Genomic DNA, 6,000 nt, shown 5'->3' with positions numbered 1-6,000 from the left:
TTGCCTCCGGAAACCCTATGACCCTGGAGAGAGGATGAAAAGCACCCAAGCATCGAGGACTCTCCTTCATAGGGTCGCTATGAGTCGCCTGTGACTCGACGGCACTTAACAACAACATATTTATTGTTGTTGTGTACCATCAAGTTAGAACAGACCCATGGCTGACCCTCCAGTAGGTTTTCAGAGGCAGTAAATCACATAGGAGGAAATTTACTTCCTTCTGCCATGGAGCCTCTGGTGGATTCAAACTGCATGCCTTTGGGATTGCAGTGCAGTTTCTTACCATTAGGCCACAGAGCTCCCTTTATATATTATTGTTCTGCATCATCAAGTCAGCTATGACTCAGTGACCTAATAAATAATAGCTCTTCACCCTGCCTTATCCTGATCCAACATGACCGTCTCTGACACACCTGAACCCACTGCCACAGTCACTGTCAATCTATCTCATGCAGGGTCTTCCTCTCCTGTGCTGAATGTCCACCCTTCCAAACATGACATCCTTCTCCAAAGACTGGTTGCTCCTGGCCACATGCCCAAAGTATGTGACAAAGAATTTAAAAATCCTTGCCTCCAAGAAGCAATTTGGTTCCACCCTCTCCAGTACAGACCTCTTTGTTTTCTTGGCAGTCCATGGAATGGACTCTTCAATACTCTTCTCCAGCACCACAACTCAAAGGCATTGTTTCTTCTTTTGTCATCCTTATTCATTGTGCAGCTGTCAGATGCATAGCATACCATTGAGAAGACTATGGCCTGAGCCAGGTGCACCTTAGTCTCTAGACTGATATTGTTGCTCCTTGGCACTCTGAAGAAGTTTCTCTTCCTTTTTTTTTTTTTTTCATTGTTTCTTTTCCAAATTGTAACTGGACAAGTTGTCCAATCATTTGATGCCAGTGATAGTTCCTTTGTTTATACAAATAAATTATTTGTCTTTATAGAGCACTTACTGCAGTGTGTAAGGAGTTCTGATGCTGTGGTGTGCACTGTTGCTCTCCTAACCAAAAGGTCAACAGATGGAACCTTTCAGTGGCTCTGAAGGAGAAAGATGGGTGGTCTTCTCGCTCACGATTTACAGCCTTAGAAACCCATGAGGGGTTTCTTGATGACATTAGGTTTGATTTTCTTTACTTGCTTCTTATATTGTTAGAGTTTGGTTGTTTGGGTTTGTTTGGGGTTTTGTTGTTGTTGTTGTTTATTTCTGTAGAGTCTGCAAGTTTCCTTTTTTGTAACAAATGATGCCAAAACTAACTTCAAGCTTCCCTAGTGACCTCCCTGAATGCAATGCTGAATGGATGTGGAGAGTTTACTATCTGGTTCAAGCCAGCTTTAGCACATGCCCAGATGGCTCTGATCTAGAGCAAGTCTTATACCCAAAGAGTGAAGAAGCCGTTTCATAAAATCCTTGATAAGACAGGAAAGAATATTCAGCCAAAATGAAAGAATCTTCAGCCAAAATCATGAGCACATGAATTCATAACAAAACATTAGATAATTTGACTGACTCCCTTCTGAATATGCATTGTTACCTGTAACCTGAGGTTAAAATCCAAAATCTTTGTTAAGGCAATTCCTTTCACATGGGCTTCACAACTTCCTTCTCTATACTCTCTTAGTTTCTTACAGTTTCATAAAAATGCCTTTGCTAAAAAAAAGCCTTCGCTCCTTGGTGTGATAGCTTCATACGAGTTGTTCCTTCTCTTCAGAATGCTCCCTCATTCTCCTCTCTGTCTTTGATATAACCAAGAACTCACAGTCATTTTGAGGTCTGAGTATCTTAGAGATTTCTGAGACCTACTCTTTGCTAGACCAACTCCACCTGCTTTCAAGCCAGTTCTCAGGAGTTGGGATGGATTATTAGCTGACTCTCCAGGCGATTTTCAGAGGCTGTGAACCACACAGGTGCAGCCTGTTCATCTCTCTTCCGCAGATCCGTTGATGGATTCGAGCTGCCAGAGAGACACTGCCTTTGGGTGAGTAGCGTGACCCCATACAGACTCCACCACCGGCACTTGCTACTTGCTCTCATAAGATAGCTTAAAGGGGTTCTTTGTTGCCTCAAGGGGTTGTGCTTAATTGCTTACAAAAAGTTAGGGGTTTGAATCCAAATAGAGGTACTTCCGAAAAAAAGACCCGGTGATCTGCTTCCAAAAGATTATGTTGTTGTCATGTACCATCGAGTCAGAACTGACTCATAGCTGACCCATAGCAGGTTTTCAGAGGCAGTAAATCACACAAGAGGAGATTGTCCATTTTTCTCCTGCTCATAAGAAAATGTTGTTGTTGTTAAGTGCCATCGAGTCATAGACAACTCATAGCGACCCTATGAACGAAAGAGCTGAAAACTCTATATAACTCTCGTCGTTTCTCCACATTCATAGGGTTTTCCAAGGCAAGCTATTATGGAAGTGGATGCCTCTACTGCTTCCAAGCTTGTTTTAACTGGGGAGCTCCATCAAACACTGCCCACCATGTGTAACCATTATCACATTTGACACATCAGTGTCACAGTGTTCAGCATCACAGCAACCACAAGTTACCTGTGTACAGCTAATGGACTGACCAGTGCTATATCACTTAGAAAAATGTTTGACCAAAAACAATTAAAACCAGGCCTGCCATTAAAAAAAAATTGATGGTGTACAGTCCTTTTATATATATCTTTGCATACCTATATCATCCATATCCATCTATATATCTATCTCTATATCTAATCTATCTCTATCTAATCTATCTCTATCTCTATCTCTATCTCTCTCTAATCTCTATCTCTATCGTCCTGGAAAGTATGTAACTAAGCTGTTCCTTGGAGGCAAAGATTTTGAAGCTTTTGTCTGACATACTTTGGGCATGTTGCCAGGAAGGACTACTCCTTGGAGAGGGACATCATGCTTAGAAGGGTGGAGGGACAGTGCAAGAGAGGAAGATTCAATGAGATGGATTGACTCAGTGGCTAGGGTAATGGGTATAGGTGTATCAGATAGGGTGAGATTGGCTCAGGATAGAGCAAGGTTCAGAGCTTTTGTACACAGGGTCAATACGACTCGCAAGCATCTTGATGGAACATAACAACAAAACCAATATATGTATATGTCAAGCACGAGTCATAGTGATCCTATGAACAAAAAGATCTGAAGCCTTTCTTTAACTATCACTGTTTCTCAAAGTTCATAGAGTTTCCAGAGAATTGTTGTTTAGGAAGTGGATGTCACTCCTGCTTCCAAATAAGGAGTTACACTGCCAACCAAAAGCCATGCAGTTAAAATCCACCAGCTGCCCACAAGAGAAAGATGGGCAAACTTTTCCTTTGTGATTTATAGCCTTGGAAATCTACTAAAGTGTCGGCTATGAGTAGGTTTCTCCTTGATGTTGTTGTTAGGTGCTGTTGACTTAACTCATAGTGACCTATTAAGAACAGAGCTGAAACTTGCCCTATCTTATGTCATCTTCTGATATACTTGAGCCTATGTGATAGTCACAGTAAATGCATCTCATTGAGGATCTTCCTCTTTCACAAACCCTCCACCCTTCCAAGCATGACCTCTTTCTCCAAGGACTGGCTTCTCCTAACACATGCCCAAAGTACGTAAGGCAAAGCTTCACCCTCCTTACCTCTAGGGAGCAGCCTGGTTGCACTTTCTACAAGACGGACCTATTTGCTCTTTTAGCAGTCCATGGTATATGAAGTACTGTTCTTCAACACCAAAACTGAAAGGTACCACTTACATCTTTGTTATTCTGTTGTCCAACCTTCAGGTGCATATTAAGTAACTGAAAAAAAAAAATAATAACCTAAGTCATTGCTTGAATCAGGTGCACCTTGTCAATGACATTGTTACTTAGTACCTTAAAGGTCCTTGACAGCAAATTTTCCCTATGCAACACATATTTCTATTTGATAGCAATTATATATTTACTTATGTATTTATATTTATACAGTGATATAGATTCATTGATGGATGTTTTTATGCTAGAATATACTGAATTTTTAAAATAAAATTTAAAAGAAGTCTAAGCTATTAGTTGTAAGCTTGGTGTCTGTCTTCTGTGGTTAAATATAAATTGGCAGAGTCTGCGTCTTATATACCATTGAATCACCAAGCACCTGTGAGAGTGCCTGAGCATATGATAGATATCCCATTAATTACTGAAGGAGGAATGGTTGTTGTTGATGACTCATAGCGACCCTATCAACGAAAGACCTGAACACTTCTATAACTTTCATCGTTTCTCCAAGTTCCTAGAGCTTCCGGAGGCAAGCTGTTTCGGAAGTGGATGCCACTCCTGCTTCTAAGCTTGTTTAATCATGGAACTCCACCAAGCACTCTCTACCATGGGTAACCATGAAGGAGGAATGGAGGAGGGATAAAAAAAGGAGAGTTTTGTTAAAGTCTCGATTAGACAAGTAAAAGTCCTTAAACGATTCTAACAATTTCCCTATGCTTCAAAGTTCCCTTAAAATAATGAGGTTTATTTACATACTTATTATACTATAGAGTGAGTAGTGTAAAGTAAGATTCCAAAGTTCTTTTTGGCTCATTTTTAGTTGAAGAAGGATCCCTGGGAGTGTAGTGGTTAATCTTTCCACTGCTAACTTATAGATCAACAGTTTGAAACCACTAGCCACTCTGGAAGAAAGCTACGGAGATCTGTTTCCACACAGATTACAGCTTTGGAAACCCAAGCTGGCAGCTTTACTCTGTCCTGTAGAGTCTCTGTGAATTGGAATTGGCTTGATGGCAATGGACTCAGTTTTGGTTTATTAAGTTACTATGGGAAGCTTGTGAAGTAAATGACTAACTTTGCTTTGGGGAACATAATGTGACTTATTACTCTACTAATATATAATTCATTTTTGAAGCATTCTTTCATCTCTAAGAACCTCATATCCGCTGGCCTTGCAGTGAGTTAAGGCATAATTTTATATTTCCATATGCTTGTCCCATCAAATCAATCAACTCTCAAGGAAGAGGTTTTACGTGATTGAAAACTTATATTCAGCCTCCTCTCACTTTTCTACATCAACAAAGTGATGCCTCTTGCTGCTGTTGGATGAGATGCTGAAGCACCACAAGGACTTTTAGGGCAGACTTTTCCTCTCAGGCTTTTAGCCCATGGCTCTTTGACCTAGTTGTGGGCTGATGGTCAAAACATAAAAATGCAGACTTTTTTCAGACAACGTATCCAGCGGATTATGAGTGTCACATGAGCACTGAAAACTATTTTGTCATGCTGACTTCAAAGGATTTCAATTCAACATTAGCAGCAAAGCTGATTTAAAATCTTCTTTTTTCCTATCAACCTCTTCTTCTATTGTGATTTCACGTCACCTTCCCCTTAGCTTTTCTTTTTCATATTTAAATTTTGCACCTTGAATTTCTCACATGGAAGATTCCAATTCCATTTTGCCTTCCTTCACATTTCTTTCAAAGCTATCTCCTCTTCCTCCAACTACGGGGTCCACCTTGCACCACGTTCTGTTCTGTGTTTCTCACTGTGTTTACAACTTCCTTAGTCCACTTTATTCATCTTTAATCTCATTCACAGTTCTTGCATTACTGTTTATGAGTCCAGCCTTCATTTCCAGAGTGGGGAGTATGGTTTTGGTTAGAAAGCTCTGGTTCCACCCAGGTGTTCACACAATGACTCTCAGTCTCCCAGGACACTGTTTATTACTGTCTTCCTCTGGCCACAGTTTGCCTTGTTAAAGCATGATGTCTCATCATCTCTATAATGGCTTGATCTCATTGCTTCCTCTGAACTGTATTCCATTTGGGGTGACGTTATTTACTTTTTCCTTTTTGACTTGGTGACAGTTTTCCTGTCCCTTTTCCATGTACTGGGTCAGAAGCACAGGTCATGCATGTCCAAAGTAAATTTTTGCCTTCTAAGGTTGCTCATCCTAGTTCTTCAGAAGCTCTCAAAACTATTCTTAGTGAATCACTAAGACAGTTTTACTGAACTAGTTTTAAAACCCAGAAATGGCAAACAAGCTCGATT

This window comes from Elephantulus edwardii, unplaced genomic scaffold (genome assembly GCF_000299155.1).
Source record: "Elephantulus edwardii isolate Elephantulus edwardi_28Jun2011 unplaced genomic scaffold, EleEdw1.0 scaffold00003, whole genome shotgun sequence".
In the NCBI taxonomy this organism is placed as follows: Eukaryota; Metazoa; Chordata; class Mammalia; order Macroscelidea; family Macroscelididae; genus Elephantulus; species Elephantulus edwardii.
This window is presented reverse-complemented; position numbering follows the sequence as displayed.